General features: G+C 38.3%; 1 pseudogene; it reads left to right on the top strand.

Moving 5' to 3' along the window:
* LOC128636459 (rho GTPase-activating protein 11A-like) overlaps nt 1–24,357 on the top strand; it is a 119,251-nt pseudogene that overhangs the window by 39,343 nt on the left and 55,551 nt on the right.

Genomic DNA, 24,357 nt, shown 5'->3' with positions numbered 1-24,357 from the left:
AATGATAGGAATCATGCAGCTATGCTGGGGACCTTGAATATCATAGTAACAAAACATGGATTATTTTGATAAAGTACAAAAACTTCACAGTAAGAAATTATATACTGACAAGCAGCACTAGCTAATAGCTACATATTAATACTGAAAATAATATATATGTGTATATGTACCTGAATATATAAGTAAATACACATGATCAATTGTACCCTATATTATATAGCACAGACATATGTGATTAATATACAATATCAAAATGGTGAATTATACTGGACAATTGTCCTGACAGGATGTGTGTGTATGTATGTATATATTTGTGTAATATAAATATATATATATATATATATATATATATATATATATATATATATATATATATATATATATATATATATATATATATATATATATAATATATATTGTGACAGAAAGTCTGGTTTGGTGATAGAGGGAGTATATATTAGACCAAGTTTAATACATTTCACTTTACCATTTTCCTAAGAAACCCCAGGGAAGTGATTAGTGTTTTTTAGTTGTGAATACCTTACAGCTGTTAAAGACAATTAAACTCAGGTGTGGCTCATGATTACTGCTCCTAGGGTTTAAAAGGGAAGCATTTATCTAGCTAAGTAGATTACAGCCAGGCAGGGGGCCTGATATGATGTGTTGTGAAAAATATGATGTACTAAACGTTTTTGCTGGATTTCTGTTTGCTGTTACATTCTGTAAAGGGCATTTATATTGCTGCAGACAAGAGAGATTTTCTGTTTTAGAAGCTTGTGCAGAGACCGAATCTGTTCCTTTTGCCTTACCTGTGAACAAACTGTATGCTGCTGTTAAAGTCACCTTGCTATTTTGGAAGAAAATAAAGTTTTGAAAACTTTAACTGGATTGTCCTCTATTGCATTTAAACCCTAGAAGACAGTGGTTGCCAAAGGTTCTTGTTACATATGGTGGAGAAAGCGGGCCGCCAAATTTTATGTCTTTGGGTTTTATAATTTGCAAGCAACATGGAGGAAGTTATTAAAGCACTGATTCAGTCTACCGCTGTGCAACAGGAGGCCAATAGAAAAGCTGCTGAAAACAGTGCAGCTCTGCAGCAGCTGGTGTTGGCACAGACGGAGAATGCTATGATTATGGCAAAAACACAAAAAGAAAGTACTGAAGTGCTGGTACAATAGATGGTCACATTTCAAGCAGAAACATTCAGGAAGGTTTGTGAGGAACAGCAGAACGCCACATGCACGTTGCGGCAAGAGATTCAAGCTATATCTGAGAGACTGAGCTCTGATCCTGCTGGTGGCTGTCAAGGCTCTAAAGTTATACAAGCTAGTCATTATATTCAAAAGATGTCTGCAGCGGACGATGTTGAGGCGTATCTTCTTGCCTTTTGAGAGAACAGCGGAAAGAGAAGGATGGCCAGAAGATGAGTGGGCGAGCATACTTGCACCTTTTTTAAGTGGAGAACCTCAAAAGGCCTACTTTGACCTAGAGCCGGAGCAAGCCAGTAACTATGACAAGCTGAAGGCTGAGATCCTGACATGCCTAGGAGTGACTTCTGCAGTACGTGGTCAAAGATTCCACTCTTGGAGATATGCATCTGATAAAGCTGCAAGATCAGATGTTTGACCTCATTCACCTTGCCAGGAAATGGCTGCAACCAGAGGTTAACTCCACTAATAAGATTGTGGAGTTATTGGTGATGGATCACTTTCAACGAGGATTACCTGCGTCGATGGGTCAGTCAGGGTGACCCTCAAACTGCAGACCAACTGATTGCTTTAGTGGAAAGGTATATTGTGGCAGGAGAAGTTTTGCATCTAACTCCAGCAGATTTACTCTCCTCTCCTATTTGCCAAGAACTGGTAAGACTGTTCAAGGGGGAAGGGGGGTGAGAGACCAGCAGTTATTTTTACAAGATACAAGGGACACTCCTCTGGGAGATAGAGGAACATTTAAATATAACCAACCTGGAAGGAAATCTAATTGTAGTATTAAATGTTTTAAGTGTAATGAGGTTGGTCATGTTGCCAGAGACTGTGCCCTTAAAGATGATATAATGGACTATAGTACAAGTGATAATACAGGGCCGCACTCATTTCTGTCTAACTGTATACATCCTGATAATAGTGATGTCTTTCACATGTGTTTGGTGACTGTAAATGATAGAATGTGTAAAGCATTACTTGATTCAGGTAGTATGGTTACATTAGTGGCAAAATGTATAGTACTTTATGTGACTATAGATCATATGCATAAAATGGGTATTCTTTGTGTTCATGGTGATAAACGTGAATATGGTACAGCTGATGTAAATTTCGAAACACAATGTGGTTCTTTAACACATCGGGTAGGTGTAGTACCCAAATTAGCTCATGAGGTGGTGACAGGAAGAGATTTTCTTAAGTTTTTTGAATTGTGGGCTTTAATAGTAAATTAAGCTAAGGAGTCCAAAGGGAATGAAACAATTGAGGATTTTGTGTTTCCTTTTTCTGAAATTGATTTTGACGAAAACAGTAAAGGTAAAACTTATTGTCCTATGCCTGTATTGATAGGAGACCAGACTCTCCAGAATAATGAGCCAGGTGTTAGTACATAAAGCAATGATGATTTATTAGATTTGGAGGTTAATTGTGGTAATTTTAAAAGTGCCCTATGAGAAGATCCCACATTGACTGAAGCAAGAAATTATATCTGGGTTGTAAATGGTGTTATTTCACAGCCAGAAAATCCATTACCTTATCCTCACTTTGAAGTAAATAATAACCTGCTATACAGAGAATATACAAAAAGGGCACAGATATTGTTAAACAGTTTTTGGTACCTCAAGTTTTCCATAATACAGTGTTAAATCTTGCACATAGTCACATACTAGGGGGGCACCTGGGAATTGATGAGACTAAAGAAAGGGTCCTTAGAAGGTTTTACTGGCCAGGTGTGTTTAAGGCTGTTAATAATTTATTGCTCTTCATGTCCCAAGTGCCAGCTAACTGCTCCCACTAAGGATTTTTGTAGCCCATTAGTGCCTTTACCAATCATTGATGTGCCATTCGAAAGAATTGCCATGGACTTGATAGGTCCACTGGTGAAGTCAGCCAGAAGACACCAGTATATACGGGTTGTACTGGATTATGCAACTCGCTATCCTGAGGCAGTACCCCTACGTAATAGTTCTGCAAAATTTATAGCAAAGGAACTTATGCTTATGTTTAGTAGAGTGGGTATACCCAATGAAATGTTGACAGATCAAGGGACTCCTTTTATGTCTAAGGTTACAAAAGAATTGTGTAAACTGCACCATATTAAAGGGACAGTCAAGTAAAAAAAAAAAAAACCTTTCATGATTTAAATAGGGCATGTAATTTTAAAGGGCTTTCCAATTTACTTTTATTACTAATTGTGCTTTGTTCTCTTGGTATTCTTAGTTGAAAGCTAAATCTAGGAGGTATATCTGCTAATTTATTAGACCTTGAAGGTCACCTCCAATCTGAATGCATTTTGACAGTTTTTCACCACTAGAGGGCGTTAGTTCATGTGTTTCATATAGATAACATTGAGCTCAGGCACGTGAAGCTCCTAAGAGCAAGCACTGATTGGCTAAAAATGCAAGTCTGTCAAAAGAACTGAAATAAGGAGGAAGTTTGCAGAGCCATAGATACAAGGTAATCACAGAGGTAAAATCTGTATTATTATAACTGTGTTGGTTATGCAAAATTGGGGAATGGGTATTAAAGGGATTATCTACCTTTTTAAACAACAAAAATTATGGTGTTTACTGTCCCTTTAAGCATCTGAAAACTTCAATATATCACCCTCAAGCTGATGGGCTGGTAGAGAGGTTCAATAAGACCCTAAAGAGTATGTTACGGAAGGCAATTGATGTGGATGGAAAAAATTGGGACCTTTTATTGCCTTATTTAATGTTTTCTATCAGGGAAGTTCCTCAGGCCTCAACAGGGTTTTCACCTTTTGAACTTTTGTATGGTCGACATCCACGTGGGTTACTTGATATTGTTAAAGAGACATGGGAACAGGAAACTACACCCTATAGAAGTGTTATTGAGCATGTATCTCAAATGCAGGATCAAATGGAGACTGTCATGCCCATAGTTAGGGAACATATGGGAAATGCCCAAGAAGCACAAAAACACAGTTATAATTCTAGGGTTAGAGTGTTTCAGCCTGCTGACAGGGTACTAGTTTTAGTCCCTACAGTAGAAAATAAATTTTTGGCTACTTGGTATGGCCCATATGAGGTCATTGAAAAGGTGAGTGATGTAAACTATAAGGTGAGTCAGCCAGGGAGAAGAAAACCTGAGCAGATATATCACATTCATTTACTGAAGCCCTGGAAGGATAGGAAGGTTTTGTGTGCGGTAAATACAACAGAGATACCTGTTACTGAGCCAGAGGTAAATGTTTCTGAAACCCTATCTGTGCATCAAAAGCAAGAGGTCAAGGACTTTATTATAAGGAACAGATAGGTTTTTTTTCATGATGCCAGGGAGAACTAACGTAATTAAACATGACATAGTTACAGAACCAGGGAAAAAAGTTTCCCTTTAACCCTATAGAGTTCCTGAAGCCCGTAGGGAGGCTATTAAATTGGAGGTGGAAATTTTTTTTAAACTTGGGGTGATTGAAGAATTATACAGTGATTGGAGCAGTCAAATTGTGTTCCTAAATCAGACGGTACTATACGATTTTGTAACAATTATCGTAAATTAAATTGGATTTCAAAATTTAATACCTACTCAATGCCTAGGGTTGATGAGTTAATAGAAAAACTAGGAAAAGCATGTTATTTAACAACAATTGATTTAACAAAAGGCTATTGGCAGGTACCTGTCACTGATCAGGCAAAGGAGAAAACTGCTTTTTCAACTCCAGATGTGTTGTTTCAGTATACAGGTTTGCTTTTTTGGGTTACATGGTGCTCCTGCAACATTTCAGAGAATGATGTATAGAATTCTAAAGCCCCATGTTCTTTATGCTGCAGCGTATTTTGATGATGTAATCCATTTATAGTACAGATTGGGAATCGCATCTCCCAAAAGTTCAGGCAGTTCTTGACTCCATTTTCTCTGCTGGCTTAACTGTGAATCCTTTAAAATGTACCATAGGTTTAGAGGAAGCGAAGTACTTGGGATATACAATTGGGAGAGGATTAGTTAAGCCGCAGACAACTAAAATAGAAGCCATACAAAACTGGCCCCAGCCCCTAACTAAGAAACAAGTTAGAGCTTTTTTGGGTTTGACTGGATATTATAGAAGGTTTATTCCAGATTTTGCTACAATAGCTGCTCCTTTAACTGATCTTACAAAGGCAAAATCACCAGTGATGCTTAAATGGTCTACAGAAGCAGACAAGGCTTTTACGCATTTGAAAGATACCCTGTGTGCCTATCCAGTTTTGGTAACTCCTGATTTTTGTAAAGATTTTATAGTGCAGACTGATGCTTCTGATGTTGGTGTGGGGGCTGTTCTTTCCCAAGTGTACCAAGGGGAGGAGCATCCTGTATTATTTCTTAGTAGAAAATTAAACCAACAAGAGAAAAATTACTCTATTGTTGGAAAAAAATGTTTAGCTATTAAGTGGGCTTTGGAGTCTCTTCGGTACTATTTGTTAGGGAGGAAATTCAGGTTAATTACAGATCATGCTCCTCTCAAATGGATGAGTCGGAATAAGGAGAGAAATGCAAGAGTGACTAGATTGTTTCTTAGTCTGCAGCCTTTTCATTTCTTTGTTGAGCGCAGAGCAGGTCTTTTGCAGGGCAATGCTGATGGTCTTTCAAGGGTACACTCTTTAATGTCTATGGTTGCTCACTCCACCAAGTGTGAGCTGGGGGGGAGGAAGTGTGACAGAAAGTCTGGTTTGGTGATAGAGGGAGTATATATTAGACCAAGTTTAATACATTTCACTGTACCATTTTGCTAAGGAACCCCAGGGAAGTTATTTGTGTTTTTTAGTTGTGAATACCTTACAGCTGTTAAAGACAATTAAACTCAGATGTGGCTCATGATTACTGCTCCTAGGGTTTAAAAGGGAAGCATTTCTCTAGCTAAGTAGATTACAGCCAGGCAGGAGGCCTGATATGATGTACTAAACGTTTTGCTGGATTTCTGTTTGCTGTTACATTCTGTAAAGGGCATTTGTATTGCTGCAGACAATGCAGACAGAGATTTGCTGTTTTAGAAGCTTGTGCAGAGACTGAATCTGTCCCTTTTGCCTTACCTGTGAACAAACTGTATGCTGCTGTTAAAGTCACCTTGCTATTTTGGGAAAAAAATAAAGTTTTGAAAACTTTAACTGGATTTTCCTCTATTGCATTTAAACCCTAGAAGACAGTGGTAGCCAAAGGTTCTTGTTACAATATATATATATATATATATATATATATATATATATTTGTGTGTGTGTATGTATGTATATATGCATGTATATATGTATGTGTGTGTGTGTGTGTATATATATATATATATATATATATATGTGTGTGTGTATCTATCTTATCTAGCTTACCTAGCTTATCTATCTCTGAGGAAGGGGTGAATACCCCGAAACGTCACGCAAGTAAAATACTGTTTATTTTAAACCCAGTAAGTGCAATTTTTCTTGGATACTTATAACTACTTGCTGCACCTTGGTGCTTAATGACTGGTTAGGTGACAGTGCTTTTTCTTGAAGATATTTTTTACATATATATATAAAAAATATAATATAGCCCTTCATTACTATTGTTGGTCCGTTCATTTATTGTTAACGTGCTCTGTGCATTTCTCCCCTCAGGTTTGTGGTGGATATTTGCCAGTTTCTTAGTCACCATCTTGGCACTGAAGGACTTTTCAGAAAATCTGGCTCTGTGAACCGTATTAAGACCCTAAAGGTATGAAAATATATCCCATAGTAAATATTTCACATTCATGGCATTTTAAAGGGATATACAACTGCAATATAAAAATGTGTCATGTGCTTCTGTGTGAAGTTCAGGATCGGTTATGGAAATTGTTTTTTTTTGCCGCTGCAAACAGAGAGGTTGGACTACATCCTACATAATCCCAAGACATGACCCTGCAACATTATACCCAGCAATTGCTCAGTCAGAGTAGGAGCTAATTTTATCTGTCCTCCACAGAGGGAATAAGATTCTACCTCACAGGCTTTTCAAAAGGTTTGTCCCTGGACTGCAAATATTGCTAATTAAATGACAGTTGAAATGTTTTGCATTGCGATGTGCGTTTGCAGATATGTATTATGCATGCCTGGCTTTTAAAGGGACATAAAAATTGAAAAAGAAAATGTTCTAATATGCTACAGCAATTTTATTTTTGCACTATTGCCAACATATACAGTAACTGTGTTTAACCAGTTCATGCCCGACACAAGTGTTTAACATCGGAACAAAGTTCTGATGTAAACCATTTGCTGCAAAAAAATTAAATCGTGCAATCGTTGATGCGATAACGTGATATCAAGGACGGCATTGGATCATGGGGAAATGCCTAATTTGCTATACACACCCCGCAGTCCGATCTTGAGTTCTTCAAAAGGGGGAGGCTGCAGGGCACCTTTATAATGTAGGAGGTTCCATGCCGCCCTTTGACGTTAAATCCCAGGGCTGTTAGGACGGCATGGAACGTCCTAATGGCATGAAGCGGTTAACCCCTGCAAATGGGATAAACACATCGGCTCCAGAGCAACGGTGCACTACTGGGAGCTAGCTGAACACTTAATGAGCCAATGAGAAGAAGCCAATCAGCAGCTAGTTCTCAGTAGTGCATTATACACACACCCATATTTATTTATATATATATATATATATATATATATATATATATATATATATATATATATATATATATATATATATATATATATATATAATGTATGTGTATGTCCTGTATATATAATATTTATTCATGTCCCTGCACTTCTTGTGAAACAGCACTGATAGTGAGGCAAGATTTCCCCGCCAGAGAGGACGAAATTGCAATGTAAGAGAAGTTTAACCACAACATATAGGGTTGTTTGAGCAATACAAGATAATCCTGGTATGGGCACTGCTGTAACTTTTATCTTCAATCACATCACCAGTCCAGTTCCCTTTAACGATCTTCCTGGTTATGTCTCACTGTGTAAAGCACTCCTCCGTGAAACCTCTACCACGCTTCTTACGTCTTAAACAAATCAGAGTGCAAAGGTTTTTTAAAATGAAACTTTCATGATTCAGTGCACAGTCTTTTTATATTTACACGTTTTGAGTCATCCGCTTCTACTGAGCATGTGCAAGAATTCACAGAATATACTTATATGTATTTGTGATTGGCTGATGGCTGTCACATGATACAGGAGGAGTGGAACTAGACATAACTTTTGAAATTTGTCAGAAAAAATCTACTACTCATTTGAAGCTCAGACTAAGTGCTATTTTATTGTCTTGGTATTGTGTGTTTAATGATTATGCAAATCTACTGTATTTACCGGTCCTTTAAATAAATTTCTTGCACCTTGTAATCATGGGCGCTGCCATATTGGAACTTAAGTTACACTGCAGGTATTTGAAGGAGAGTTGCTGCGCATGCGCAAAACATGTCAGCACTGGAATGCAGTTAAAGCTAGAATTTAACAGGGCAGAGAATAAACTCAATACTAATCTTATAAAATATAATTAGTGTTTTATGTCCCTTTAAACAGTACCTATAATGATTTAATCACAACAAAGCTTAGCCTTAGATTTTGTAGCAGTCATTTTTAAAATGTATATTATTTGTTTAACTATTGAAGTAATAAATGTAACATTTTAGTTTCTATAACGTTACTTTGTTGCTATAGAGTAATGCTTGCTGCCTAAGTTTTCTTTTCTCTTCTGCTGAGGACAATAAGAGACCAAGAGTTGAAAAAATGGTCTGCTAAAGTAACTTTTAAACCTTATTGATAAAAATTTAGATGAGAGATGTGGGTTTCAACATGGTGTGCCCATAAGTTTTATAGAAACTAGGTGTCAGCAAAATGTTGAAATTTGACCTCCGCTTTCTAAATGAATGCTATTTCTTCTGTTAAGTGTGATCAGTCCACGGGTCATCATTACTTCTGGGATATTACTCCTCCCCAACAGGAAGTGCAAGAGGATTCACCCAGCAGAGCTGCATATAGCTCCTCCCCTCTACGTCACTCCCAGTCATTCTCTTGCACCCAACGACTAGATAGGATGTGTGAGAGGACTATGGTGATTATACTTAGTTTTATATCTTCAATCAAAAGTTTGTTATTTTATAATAGCACCGGAGTGTGTTATTACCTCTCTGGCAGAGTTTGAAGAAGAATCTACCAGAGTTTTTACTATGATTTTAGCCGGAGTAGTTAAGATCATATTGCTGTTTCTCGGCCATCTGAGGAGAGGTAAACTTCAGATCAGGGGACAGCGGGCAGATTAATCTGCAAAGAGGTATGTAGCAGCTTTTATTTTCTGACAATGGAATTGATGAGAAAATCCTGCCATACCGATATAATGTCATGTATGTATATTTTACACTTCAGTATTCTGGGGAATGGTACTTCACTGGAATTACACTGTGTACATAAAACTTTTTAGCCTATTTTGCAGGGACTAGCAACAGGCTTTTTATTAACTCTTAATTTATGTTAAACGTTTTTGCTGGAAGGTAAAATCGTTTTCATTTTCTGAGGTACTGAGTGTATAAATGTTTGGGCACTATTTTTCCACTTGGCAGTTGCTTGATCTAATTTCTGACAGTTTCTGATCTCTCTCACTGTTGTGTGTGAGGGGGAGGGGCTGTTTTTTTGGCGCTTTTGCTACGCATCAAAAAATTTCAGTCAGCAGCTCATTGTATTTCCTGCATGATCCGGTTCATCTCTACAGAACTCAGGGGTCTTCAAAACTTGTTTTGAGGGAGGTAATTCTCACAGCAGAGCTGTGAGATTGTAGTTGACTGTGATAAAAAACGTTTATTCTGTAATTTTTCTGCTATCAGAGTTAGTTGTCTTTTGCTAATGGGAACAAACCTTTGCTAAAGTTGTGTTGTTTACAAGGATTGATGCTATAACTGTTTCAGTTTATTAATTTTCAACTGTCATAAATCTTCTGTGCTTCTTATAGGCACAGTACGTTTTCATAATATTTTACTAGAACTGTATTCCAAGTTGCAAGTTTATTTGCTAGTGTGTTAAACATGTCTGATTCAGAGGAAGATACCTGTGTTATTTGTTCCAATGCCAAAGTGGAGCCCAATAGAAATTTATGTACTAACTGTATTGATGCTACTTTAAATAAAAGTCAATCTGTACAAATTGAACAAATTTCACCAAACAGCGAGGGGAGAGTTATGCCGTCTAACTCTCCTCACGTGTCAGTACCTGCATCTCCCGCTCGGGAGGTGCGCGATATTGTGGCGCCCAGTACATCTGGGCGGCCATTACAGATAACATTACAAGATATGGCTACTGTTATGACTGAAGTTTTGGCTAAATTACCAGAACTAAGAGGCAAGCGTGATCACTCTGGGGTGAGAACAGAGTGCGCTGATAATACTAGGGCCATGTCAGATACTGCGTCACAGCTTGCAGAACATGAGGACGGAGAGCTTCTGTCTGCGGCTGACGGTTCTGATCCAAACAGATTGGATTCAGATATTTCAAATTTTAAATTTAAGCTGGAGAACCTCCGTGTATTACTAGGGGAGGTGTTAGCGGCTCTGAATGATTGTAACACAGTTGCAATACCAGAGAAAATGTGTAGGTTGGATAAATATTTTGCGGTACCAACGAGTACCGACGTTTTTCCTATACCTAAAAGACTAACTGAAATTATTACTAAAGAGTGGGATAGACCAGGTGTACCGTTCTCACCCCCTCCGATATTTAGAAAAATGTTTCCAATAGACGCCACCACACGGGACTTATGGCAGACGGTCCCTAAGGTGGAGGGAGCAGTTTCTACTTTAGCTAAGCGTACCACTATCCCGGTGGAGGATAGCTGTGCCTTTTCAGATCCAATGGATAAAAAGTTAGAGGGTTACCTTAAGAAAATGTTTGTTCAACAAGGTTTTATATTGCAACCCCTTGCATGCATTGCGCCGGTCACGGCTGCAGCGGCATTCTGGATTGAGTCTCTGGAAGAGAACATTAGTTCAGCTACTCTGGACGACATTACGGACAGGCTTAGAGTCCTTAAACTAGCTAATTCTTTCATTTCGGAGGCCGTAGTACATTTAACTAAACTTACGGCTAAGAATTCAGGATTCGCCATTCAGGCACGCAGAGCGCTGTGGCTAAAATCCTGGTCAGCTGATGTTACTTCTAAGTCTAAATTACTTAATATACCTTTTAAAGGGCAGACCTTATTTGGGCCTGGTTTGAAAGAAATTATCGCTGACATTACAGGAGGTAAAGGCCACGCCCTGCCTCAAGACAGGGCCAAACCTAAGGCCAGACAGTCTAATTTTCGTTCCTTTCGGAATTTCAAAGCAGGAGCAGCATCAACTTCCTCTGCCCCAAAATAAGAAGGATCTGTTGCTCGCTACAGACAAGGCTGGAGACCTAACCAGTCTTGGAACAAGGGCAAGCAGGCCAGGAAACCTGCTGCTGCCCCTAAAACAGCATGAATTGAGGGCCCCCGATCCGGGATCGGATCTAGTGGGGGGCAGACTTTCTCTCTTCGCCCAGGCTTGGGCAAGAGATGTCCAGGATCCCTGGGCGCTAGAGATAATATCTCAGGGATACCTTCTGGACTTCAAATACTCTCCTCCAAGAGAGAGATTTCATCTGTCAAGGTTGTCAACAAACCAAACAAAGAAAGAGGCGTTTCTACGCTGCGTACAAGAGCTCTTGTTAATGGGAGTAATCCATCCAGTTCCACGGTCGGAACAGGGACAAGGGTTTTACTCAAATCTGTTTGTGGTTCCCAAAAAAGAGGGAACTTTCAGACCAATCCTGGACTTAAAGATCCTAAACAAATTCCTAAGAGTTCCATCGTTCAAGATGGAGACTATTCGGACAATTTTACCCATGATCCAAAAGGGTCAGTACATGACCACTGTGGATTTAAAGGATGCTTACCTTCACATACCGATTCACAAAGATCATTACCGGTACCTAAGGTTTGCCTTCCTAGACAGGCATTACCAGTTTGTAGCTCTTCCATTCGGATTGGCTACAGCTCCAAGAATCTTCACAAAGGTTCTGGGTGCTCTTCTGGCGGTACTAAGACCGCGGGGAATCTCGGTAGCTCCGTACTTAGACGACATTCTGATTCAAGCTTCAAGCTTTCAAACCGCCAAGTCTCATACAGAGTTAGTACTGGCATTTCTAAGGTCACATGGATGGAAGGTGAACGAAAAGAAAAGTTCACTCGTTCCACTCACAAGAGTTCCCTTTCTGGGGACTCTTATAGATTCTGTAGAAATGAAGATTTACCTGACAGAAGACAGGTTAACAAGACTTCAAAGTGCTTGCCGTACCCTTCATTCCATTCAACAACCATCAGTGGCTCAATGCATGGAAGTAATCGGCTTGATGGTAGCGGCAATGGACATAGTACCCTTTGCACGCTTACACCTCAGACCACTGCAACTGTGCATGCTAAGTCAGTGGAATGGGGATTACTCAGACTTGTCCCCTTCTCTGAATCTGGATCAAGAGACCAGAAATTCTCTTCTATGGTGGCTTTCTCGGCCACATCTGTCCAGGGGGATGCCATTCAGCAGGCCAGACTGGACAATTGTAACAACAGACGCCAGCCTTCTAGGTTGGGGTGCCGTCTGGAATTCTCTGAAGGCTCAGGGACAATGGAGTCAGGAGGAGAGTCTCCTACCAATAAACATTCTGGAATTGAGAGCAGTTCTCAATGCCCTCCTGGCTTGGCCCCAGTTGACAACTCGGGGGTTCATCAGGTTTCAGTCGGACAACATCACGACTGTAGCTTACATCAACCATCAGGGAGGGACAAGAAGTAACAAAGATAATTCGCTGGGCAGAGTTTCACTCTTGCCACCTGTCAGCAATCCACATCCCGGGAGTGGAGAACTGGGAAGCGGATTTCTTAAGTCGTCAGTCTTTTCATCCGGGGGAGTGGGAACTTCATCCGGAGGTCTTTGCCCAAATACTTCATCAGTGGGGCAAACCAGAGATAGATCTTATGGCGTCTCGACAGAACGCCAAGCTTCCTCGTTACGGGTCCAGATCCAGGGATCCAGGAGCAGTCCTGATAGATGCCCTGACAGCACCTTGGGACTTCGGGATGGCTTACGTGTTTCCACCCTTCCCGATGCTTCCTTGATTGATTGCCAGAATCAAACAGGAGAGAGCATCAGTTATTCTAATAGCACCTGCATGGCCACGCAGGACTTGGTATGCAGACCTGGTGGACATGTCATCCTGTCCACCTTGGTCTCTACCTCTGAAACAGGACCTTCTGATACAGGGTCCTTTCAAACATCAAAATCTAACTTCTCTGAAGCTGACTGCTTGGAAATTGAACGCTTGATTTTATCAAAACGTGGTTTTTCTGAGTCAGTTATTGATACCCTAATACAGGCTAGGAAGCCTGTTACCAGAAGGATTTACCATAAGATATGGCGTAAATACCTATATTGGTGCGAATCCAAAGGTTACTCTTGGAGTAAGGTTAGGATTCCTAGGATATTGTCTTTTCTACAAGAAGGTTTAGAAAAGGGTTTATCTGCTAGTTCATTAAAGGGACAGATCTCAGCTCTGTCCATTCTGTTGCACAAACGTCTGTCAGAAGTTCCAGACGTTCAGGCTTTTTGTCAGGCTTTGGCCAGGATTAAGCCTGTGTTTAAAACTGTTGCTCCACCATGGAGTTTAAACCTTGTTCTTAACGTTTTACAAGGCGTTCCGTTTGAACCCCTTCATTCCATTGATATAAAGTTGTTATCTTGGAAAGTTTTATTTTTAATGGCTATTTCCTCGGCTCGAAGAGTCTCTGAGTTATCAGCCCTACATTGTGATTCTCCTTATTTGATTTTTCATTCGGATAAGGTAGTTCTGCGTACTAAACCTGGGTTCTTACCTAAGGTAGTCACTAACAGGAATATCAATCAAGAGATGATTGTTCCTTCTTTGTGTCCAAATCCTTCTTCGAAGAAGGAACGTCTTCTGCACAATCTGGATGTAGTTCGTGCCCTAAAGTTTTATTTACAGGCAACTAAGGAATTTCGACAAACGTCTTCCCTGTTTGTCGTTTACTCTGGTCAGAGGAGAGGTCAAAAGGCTTCTGCTACCTCTCTTTCTTTCTGGCTTCGTAGCATAATTCGTTTAGCCTATGAGACTGCTGGACAGCAGCCTCCTGAAAGAATTACAGCTCATTCTACTAGAGCTGTGGCTTCCACTTGGGCCTTTAAGAATGAGGCCTCTGTTGAACAGATTTGCAAGGCTGCAACTTGGTCTTCGCTTCATACTTTTTCCAAATTTTACAAATTTGACACTTTTGCTTCCTCGGAGGCTATTTTTGGGAGACAGGTTCTTCAGGCAGTGGTTCCTTCTGTATAAAGAGCCTGCCTATCCCTCCCGTCATCCGTGTACTTTTGCTTTGGTATTGGTATCCCAGAAGTAATGATGACCCGTGGACTGATCACACTTAACAGAAGAAAACATAATTTATGCTTACCTGATAAATTCCTTTCTTCTGTAGTGTGATCAGTCCACGGCCCGCCCTGTTTTTTAAGGCAGGTAAATATTTTTTAAATTATACTCCAGTCACCACTTCACCCTTGGCTTCTCCTTTCTCGTTGGTCCTTGGTCGAATGACTGGGAGTGACGTAGAGGGGAGGAGCTATATGCAGCTCTGCTGGGTGAATCCTCTTGCACTTCCTGTTGGGGAGGAGTAATATCCCAGAAGTAATGATGACCCGTGGACTGATCACACTACAGAAGAAAGGAATTTATCAGGTAAGCATAAATTATGTTATCCGCAGGCAGCGATATTCAGTTACTTTTGGTGCCGCATATATCGGTGTGACACTGCAACGCACTGAAATCTGTGTAAATCCAGATCTTTGTGTTATGAGATAAGTCAGAGAAGGCGCCTCATAGTGTAATACAGCCAATTACACACTTCAAATAAAGCAAGAGATAAACTCACATATGGTGTAGCACATAGTTTAGGCAAACAGGATCCTTAACCCCTTAATAACCACAGCACTTTTCTATTTTCTGTCGGTTTGGGACCAAGGCTATTTCTACATTTTTGCGGTGTTTGTGTTTAGCTGTAATTTTCCTCTTACTCATTTACTGTACCCACACATATTATATACGTTTTTCTCGCCATTAAATGGACTTTCTAAAGATATAATTTTCATCATCCTATAATATAAAAGGCCAAGTGTGTTTGTCCGAAGCTGTAATGCATGCCTTAGAGTCCCTACCTGATCTGCTGTTTGCAGTCGCTGTGGGCAGAAGTGGACGTGGCTGGGCGGGGGCGTGGCCAGACGTGATGAGCGGGCCGGGTGTGGCGCGGCGGGCGTGGGCGCACACGCGAGATAGAGGGGAGAGAGATAGAGGGGGGGGGGGGGAGAGAAAAAGGGGGAGAGGACAAAAGAGATGGGAAAGAGCTAAAGCTAGGATAAGAGAGAGCAAAAGAGAGGGGAAAGAGCAAGAGAGGGGGGAGAGAGAACAACATAGGGAGAAAGAAAATAAGAGTGGAAAGAGAGCAAAAAAGAGAGGGGAAGAGAGAAAGCTAAAGAAAAGGGGGAGAGAGCAAAAGAAGAGAGGGGGGGAGAGAGAGAGGGGGGGTGAGAGCAAAAGAGAGGGATGAAGAGAGAGAGAGAGCAAAAGAGAGGGGGAGGGATAGAGCGCAAGGGGTGGGAACGCTGTACTGCAAAAAATGGCCCATGTGAACGGTCTTTAGGACTAGTATCTTATAATTTACTATAATTTTTTTTAAAAAAATATGAGGAAAAAATGGGAAAAAAAACACAATTCTTCTAACTTTGACCCCCAGAATCTGTTACACATCTACAACCACCAAAAAACACCCATGCTAAATAGTTTCTAAATTTTGTCCTGAGTTTAGAAATACCCAATGTTTACATGTTCTTTGCTTTTTTTGCAAGTTATAGGGCCATAAATACAAGTAGCACTTTGCTATTTCCAAACCCACTTTTTTTCAAAATTAGGGCTAGTTACATTGGAACACTGATATCTGTCAGGAATCCCTGAATATCCCTTGACATGTATATATTTTGTTTTTAGAAGACATCCCAAAGTATTGATCTAGGCCCATTTTGGTATATTTCATGCCACCATTTCACCGCCAAATGCGATCAAATAAAAAAAAAAAAAAAAAATGTTCACTTTTTCACAAACTTTAGGTTTCTCACTGAAATTATTTACAAACAGCTTGTGCATTTATGGCACAAATGGTTGTAAATGCTTTTCTGCTCTCCCCTTTTTTCAGAAATAGCAGACATATATGGCTTTGGCGTTGCTTTTTGGTAATTAGAAGGCCGCTAAATGCCACTGCGCACCACACGTGTATTATGCCCAGCAGTGAAGGGGTTAATTATGGAGCATGTAGGGAGCTTTTTGGGGTAATTTTAGCTTTAGTGTAGTAGACAACCCCAAGTATTGATCTAGGCCCATCTTGGTATATTTCATGCCACCATTTCACCGCCAAATGCGATCAAATAAAAAAAAAAAGTAAAATTTTTCACAATTTTAGGTTTCTAACTGAAATTTACAAACAGCGTGTGCAATTATGGCACAAATGGTTGTAAAAGCTTCCCTGGGATCCCCTTTGTTCAGAAATAGCAGACATATATGGCTTTGGCATTGCTTTTTGGTAATTAGAAGGCTGCTAAATGCAGCTGAGCACCACATGTGTATTATGGCCAGCAGTGAAGGGGTTAAAGGGACACTGAACCCAAATTTTTTCTTTTGTAATTCAGATAGAGCATGTAATTTTAAGCAACTTTCTAATTTACTCCTATTATTAATTTTTCTTCGTTCTCTTGCTATCATTATTTGAAAAAGAAGGCATCTAAGCTTTTTTTTTGGTTTCAGTACTCTGGACAGCACTTTTTTATTGGTGGATGAATTTATCCACCAATCAGCAAGGACAACCCAGGTTGTCCACCAAAAATGGGCCGGCATCTAAACTTACATTCTTGCATTTCAAATAAAGATACCAAGAGAATGAAGAACATTTGATAATAGGAGTAAATTAGAAAGTTGCTTAAAATTTCATGCTCAATCTGAATCACGAAAGAAAATTTTTGGGTACAGTATCCCTTTAAGTAGGGAGCTTGTAGGGTTAATTTTAGCTTTAGTGTAGTAGACAACCCAAAGTATTGATTTGGGCCCATTTTGGTATATTTCATGCCACTATTTCACTGCCAAATGCGTTCAAATAAAAAAAAAAACATTCACTTTTTCACAAACTTTAGGTTTCTCACTGAAATTATTTACAAACAACTTGTGCAATTATGGCACAAATGGTTGTAAATGCTTATCTGGGATCCCCTTTGTTCAGAAACAGCAGACATATATGGCTTTGGCGTTGCTTTTTGGTAATTAGGCCGCTAAATGCCGCTGCGCATCACACGTGTATTATGTCTAGCAGTGAAGGGGTTAATTTAGGTAGCTTGTAGGGAGCTTGCAGGGTTAATTTTAGTTTTAGTGTAGAGATCAGCCTCCTCCCCCACAATTGTCCCTGCCATTTTAAGTACTGGCAGAAAGTCTGCCAGTACTAAAATTAAAGGTATCTCTTAATTTTTTTTTTAAAAAAGTAAGCATATTTACATATGCTGATGTGTACGATCCCCCTCTTAGCCCCCAACCTCCCTGACCCCCCCCCCCAAACATCTATCTAACCCTCCCCCTCTACCTTATTGGGAGCCATCTTGGGTACTAGCAGTTGTCAGCCCCCGGCGATTCAGCCCACGATCCCGCCCACCTCTTGCATCAGCATATGCATCGATGGCCGCCCACCCGCCTCCCAGACCAGCTTCCACCCGCCAACGATACCGGCCATCGATATCCGGTGCAGAGAGGGCCACAGAGTGGCATTCGTTGCATCGGATGGCCAAGGAGGGTTATTGTAGGATGCCTCGATATCGAGGCATCACTGCAATAACCGGAAAGCGGCTGGAAGCAAGCAGGATCGCTTCCACCGCTTTCCAAGGCCGACGACGTACAGGGTACGTCCTCGGTTGTTAACTGTATTTTTTTAGAGGACGTACCCTGCACGTCGTCGGTACTTAAGGGGTTAAAGGGACACTGAACCCAAATTTTTTCTTTTGTGATTCAGATAGAGCATGTAATTTTAAGTAACTTTCTAATTTACGAAAAGAGAGAGACTAAATAGCACTACTATCCGGTGTACTTGAGATGCTCTATAATAATTGAGGCAGGTAATTCACCTTGCTATAATATTAGAGTTAGGTGCTGTGTACTTTTGGACTACAAAAGAGGGGTTGATTCAATACAAAGATTGAAGCGTGTACACTTATTAGCACTCACATCTCATGGTGATGTGGCTTTAAATTTAGAACCTTTAGTGCCAAAAAGGGGGGACGGTCTGTGCCGTAAAAATAAAATATAACCTTTATTAGATTTGTTAAAAAAGATTCCACAAAACAAACATAAACATATATATATTAAAAACACTTAATGTTGAAAAGGATAATATCACGAGGATTGAAATGCTAAACGTAGCTATCTGTAAGGAAAGTTATCTTCAGGCTTATGGTTAGGGGTATTCCTGGTTCCCTGGATGTCTCCTGGTTATAGCTGCTGCTATATGTGATATATAATGCTTGTGAAAATAGTGGTACTATTTTCTTGTTCAAATATTATAGTTATTCGTAGTCTCAAAAGTCTTTTGAAAATAGACTTATTTTACAGTGTAGTACCTATAAATGTAATTGTAAATGCTTCTCGGGCATGTGCTTATGGTTCTTTGATATTAATGCTGCTAACGCAGTGATACTTATTAATGTATAGCACTAGTTATTGTGATACTGTTGCATTATCACTTTCTGGACATATAGTTGCTATCGTATGCTTGTTATATACCTCCCCTTTCAAAGGGTTAATTTGGCTAAGTTCTTAATGCAAATATAATAACCTATTGAATTTTCATAATTAAAAGGTATGCCCTAATAATATTGGGTATGTATTTTTCGTTATTTAGCATAAATATTCTGCTGTTGTAGGGCTGTATGTAATTTTCAACGTTAATACGAATGTTGCTATTAGGACATAGCGTTATACAAGTCCACACAGTGTGAATTGTATCTAGATTACTGGTCTATGTTTTCATGGAGGTATTTGTTGTTCATCCCTCAGTCATTTATACTGTGCGTTGTGCAGATTAACACAATATCAATTTATATTCGGATTATTCCGATTGTTAGGTTGTGTTTTTCTGAGGGTATTTGGCGCATATTCCCTGGTGCTTGGTGCCAACAATATCAAGTATTTCAATGCTATGGATATCTTGCACTGATATCAACAAATGTACTGTTGTTAGCTAGAGCTTTAGTACGATTGGTCTTTTAATTTAATAATTTCATTCATCATTCATACTCAAATGCCCAAGAGCTGCACTATGTCAGCAACTATTAGTTAAATCTCATTTGCATAACTTGCTATAATCGTAAGATATACTATCGTTAGCTTTATATTTATAGTTAGCTTAATATTTTCATTTGTGTGGCGGTCCACCTTGCATTCATACACTTGGCTTACTAGCCGTTCTATACTGCTTAGATGTGGACTAGTCACTATAATAGTTTTCTAGTGAGCTAAGCTATAGTAATTTCCTCAAAAACGTAATACACCTAACTTCAACCTTTTAACTTATAACTAGGCAGTGCGCCTTCCGTAATTGTACCGTTAAGGTTTCAGTGGTGTAACTAAATACTATATCCTTATTCCAACATTAGCTGATAAAAAAGTTTGGCTTAAAGCCTAACAACATATTCAAAGCCCTAACATGTTTCGCCACCAACGTGGCTTTCTCAAAGGGTACGGCGCGGCGTTTGGCGTGGTCTCTTATAGACTCTGGTCCAACCCTTTGTGGTGACATCACGTCCTATCAGATTCGTTGTACAATGTGAACCAATGAGAATGGTTCTAACATTATAACCAACCAATAGCATTTTGCTGATTGGCTCAATATCGATGTCATTGTTTTTAGAGAGTGTCAGAATATTATTCTAATCTAAATGTTTAATCTATGCATTTATATAGAATTTTCTGACTTCGTGTATATTGCAGGAAATATCAACGATTGGTTAATTCTGTCATTTGTCTGATTACCTTCAAAATATTCTTGGAGTGCAGTATGTATATATATATTTCTGGTGATATATGGTATTACAAATATTCTATTATCACTATATAGATGTTATACTCATGTGTCTTATGTCAAGATATGATTTTTAAGTTGAGTAATCATTCTTGTTATTTATTATAAAATGAGTGAAAAATATTATGAATGCCGTTTAGACATTATGTTTCAAATAGCAGGTGATCTTATTTTTTACTTTTTTAACATTTTTTGCAGAGTCATGGAAGAAATGAGTATTTCCATGAAACATAAATAAATGCTGCTGAATAATAATTTCGTCAGGATCTAAGAGAATTTATCGTTCATATTTATCAACATTTTATTGATGTAGTAGTTATAAGTGTGAAGTTCACTCTTAGTTGAATGTTTTCATATAATGGTGGAGGTACCCTATAATTATAGTGACAGGAGTGTGGTTGTGATTGGTTCGTGCTGTAGTTGCTGGTCAGAATACAAATAAAAATAATAATAATAATAAAGATAAAGTGTGAGAATTTAAAATTAAAAAATAAGAAAATAAAAAAATAAAAATAAAAAAATAAAAAAATAAATTAGTGTTAAATGTGAAATAAAGATGAGAATGAAAATGAGGTGGGCTAGTGAAAGAAAGGCTTCCCAGATTTGAGATGCTTGAGAATGTGTGCCTGAAGATGGGCTTCGTTGATACAAAAAGACTTATTATTAATATATTGGAGTGTATATATATTACTGGTGATACCGATGTACATATATTATTGTCACCGAGGTTACCAAAAGGGGAGGGAGTAGGAGTAGAAGTGTGTGGTGTTCACTTGAAATGCATGTGATGGGTGATATATAGGTGGACTGGTGTGACTCAGGGATGTGATTTTAGGATCCTCTACTTCTTTTAATATCGTTTTGGTGTTTTTTATAGCTTCCGAGTGTGACTTCAGATCCTCTACTTTTTTAATGTCATTTTAATATTTAGTTGATATATAGCACATATAAGTTTCATTCTTAAAGTTGTCCTTATAACGATCTCTAGAAAAATCAATTACAATATGAGAGAATGCCTGCAAGAGATCGTTATAAGGACAACTTTAAGAATGAAACTTATATGTGCTATATATCAACTAAATATTAAAATGACATTAAAAAAGTAGAGGATCTGAAGTCACACTCGGAAGCTATAAAAAACACCAAAACGATATTAAAAGAAGTAGAGGATCCTAAAATCACATCCCTGAGTCACACCAGTCCACCTATATATCACCCATCACATGCATTTCAAGTGAACACCACACACTTCTACTCCTACTCCCTCCCCTTTTGGTAACCTCGGTGACAATAATATATGTACATCGGTATCACCAGTAATATATATACACTCCAATATATTAATAATAAGTCTTTTTGTATCAACGAAGCCTATCTTCAGGCACACATTCTCAAGCATCTCAAATCTGGGAAGCCTTTCTTTCACTAGCCCACCTCATTTTCATTCTCATCTTTATTTCACATTTAACACTAATTTATTTTTTTATTTTTTTATTTTTATTTTTTTATTTTCTTATTTTTTAATTTTAAATTCTCACACTTTATCTTTATTATTATTATTATTTTTATTTGTATTCTGACCAGCAACTACAGCACGAACCAATCACAACCACACTCCTGTCACTATAATTATAGGGTACCTCCACCATTATATGAAAACATTCAACTAAGAGTGAACTTCACACTTATAACTACTACATCAATAAAATGTTGATAAATATGAACGATAAATTCTCTTAGATCCTGACGAAATTATTATTCAGCAGCATTTATTTATGTTTCATGGAAATACTCATTTCTTCCATGACTCTGCAAAAAATGTTAAAAAAGTAAAAAATAAGATCACCTGCTATTTGAAACATAATGTCTAAACGGCATTCATAATATTTTTCACTCATTTTATAATAAATAACAAGAATGATTACTCAACTTAAAAATCATATCTTGACATAAGACACATGAGTATAACATCTATATAGTGATAATAGAATATTTGTAATGCTATATATCACCAGAAATATATATATACATACTGCACTCCAAGAATATTTTGAAGGTAATCAGACAAATGACAGAATTAACCAATCGTTGATATTTCCTGCAATATACACGAAGTCAGAAAATTCTATATAAATGCATAGATTAAACATTTAGATTAGAATAATATTCTGACACTCTCTAAAAACAATGACATCGATATTGAGCCAATCAGCAAAATGCTATTGGTTGGTTATAATGTTAGAACCATTCTCATTGGTTCACATTGTACAACGAATCTGATAGGACGTGATGTCACCACAAAGGGTTGGACCAGAGTCTATAAGAGACCACGCCAAACGCCGCGCCGTACCCTTTGAGAAAGCCACGTTGGTGGCGAAACATGTTAGGGCTTTGAATATGTTGTTAGGCTTTAAGCCAAACTTTTTTATCAGCTAATGTTGGAATAAGGATATAGTATTTAGTTACACCACTGAAACCTTAACGGTACAATTACGGAAGGCGCACTGCCTAGTTATAAGTTAAAAGGTTGAAGTTAGGTGTATTACGTTTTTGAGGAAATTACTATAGCTTAGCTCACTAGAAAACTATTATAGTGACTAGTCCACATCTAAGCAGTATAGAACGGCTAGTAAGCCAAGTGTATGAATGCAAGGTGGACCGCCACACAAATGAAAATATTAAGCTAACTATAAATATAAAGCTAACGATAGTATATCTTACGATTATAGCAAGTTATGCAAATGAGATTTAACTAATAGTTGCTGACATAGTGCAGCTCTTGGGCATTTGAGTATGAATGATGAATGAAATTATTAAATTAAAAGACCAATCGTACTAAAGCTCTAGCTAACAACAGTACATTTGTTGATATCAGTGCAAGATATCCATAGCATTGAAATACTTGATATTGTTGGCACCAAGCACCAGGGAATATGCGCCAAATACCCTCAGAAAAACACAACCTAACAATCGGAATAATCCGAATATAAATTGATATTGTGTTAATCTGCACAACGCACAGTATAAATGACTGAGGGATGAACAACAAATACCTCCATGAAAACATAGACCAGTAATCTAGATACAATTCACACTGTGTGGACTTGTATAACGCTATGTCCTAATAGCAACATTCGTATTAACGTTGAAAATTGCATACAGCCCTACAACAGCAGAATATTTATGCTAAATAACGAAAAATACATACCCAATATTATTAGGGCATACCTTTTAATTATGAAAATTCAATAGGTTATTATATTTGCATTAAGAACTTAGCCAAATTAACCCTTTGAAAGGGGAGGTATATAACAAGCATACGATAGCAACTATATGTCCAGAAAGTGATAATGCAACAGTATCACAATAACTAGTGCTATACATTAATAAGTATCACTGCGTTAGCAGCATTAATATCAAAGAACCCTAAGCACATGCCCGAGAAGCATTTACAATTACATTTATAGGTACTACACTGTAAAATAAGTCTATTTTCAAAAGACTTTTGAGACTACGAATAACTATAATATTTGAACAAGAAAATAGTACCACTATTTTCACAAGCATTATATATCACATATAGCAGCAGCTATAACCAGGAGACATCCAGGGAACCAGGAATACCCCTAACCAAAAGCCTGAAGATAACTTTCCTTACAGATAGCTACGTTTAGCATTTCAATCCTCGTGATATTATCCTTTTCAACATTAAGTGTTTTTAATATATATATGTTTATGTTTGTTTTGTGGAATCTTTTTTAACAAATCTAATAAAGGTTATATTTTATTTTTACGGCACAGACCGTCCCCCCTTTTTGGCACTAAAGGTTCTAAATTTAAAGCCACATCACCATGAGATGTGAGTGCTAATAAGTGTACACGCTTCAATCTTTGTATTGAATCAACCCAACTTTCTAATTTACACCTATTATCAATTATTCGTTCTCTTGCTATCTTTATTTGAAAAAGGCTATTTTTTTGGTTCAGTACCATGGACAGCACTTGTTAGTTG

This window comes from Bombina bombina, chromosome 7, assembly GCF_027579735.1.
Source record: "Bombina bombina isolate aBomBom1 chromosome 7, aBomBom1.pri, whole genome shotgun sequence".
In the NCBI taxonomy this organism is placed as follows: domain Eukaryota; kingdom Metazoa; phylum Chordata; class Amphibia; order Anura; family Bombinatoridae; genus Bombina; species Bombina bombina.
The sequence above is the reverse complement of the archived record's forward strand: the minus strand, read 5'-3'. Positions and strand labels throughout refer to the sequence as shown.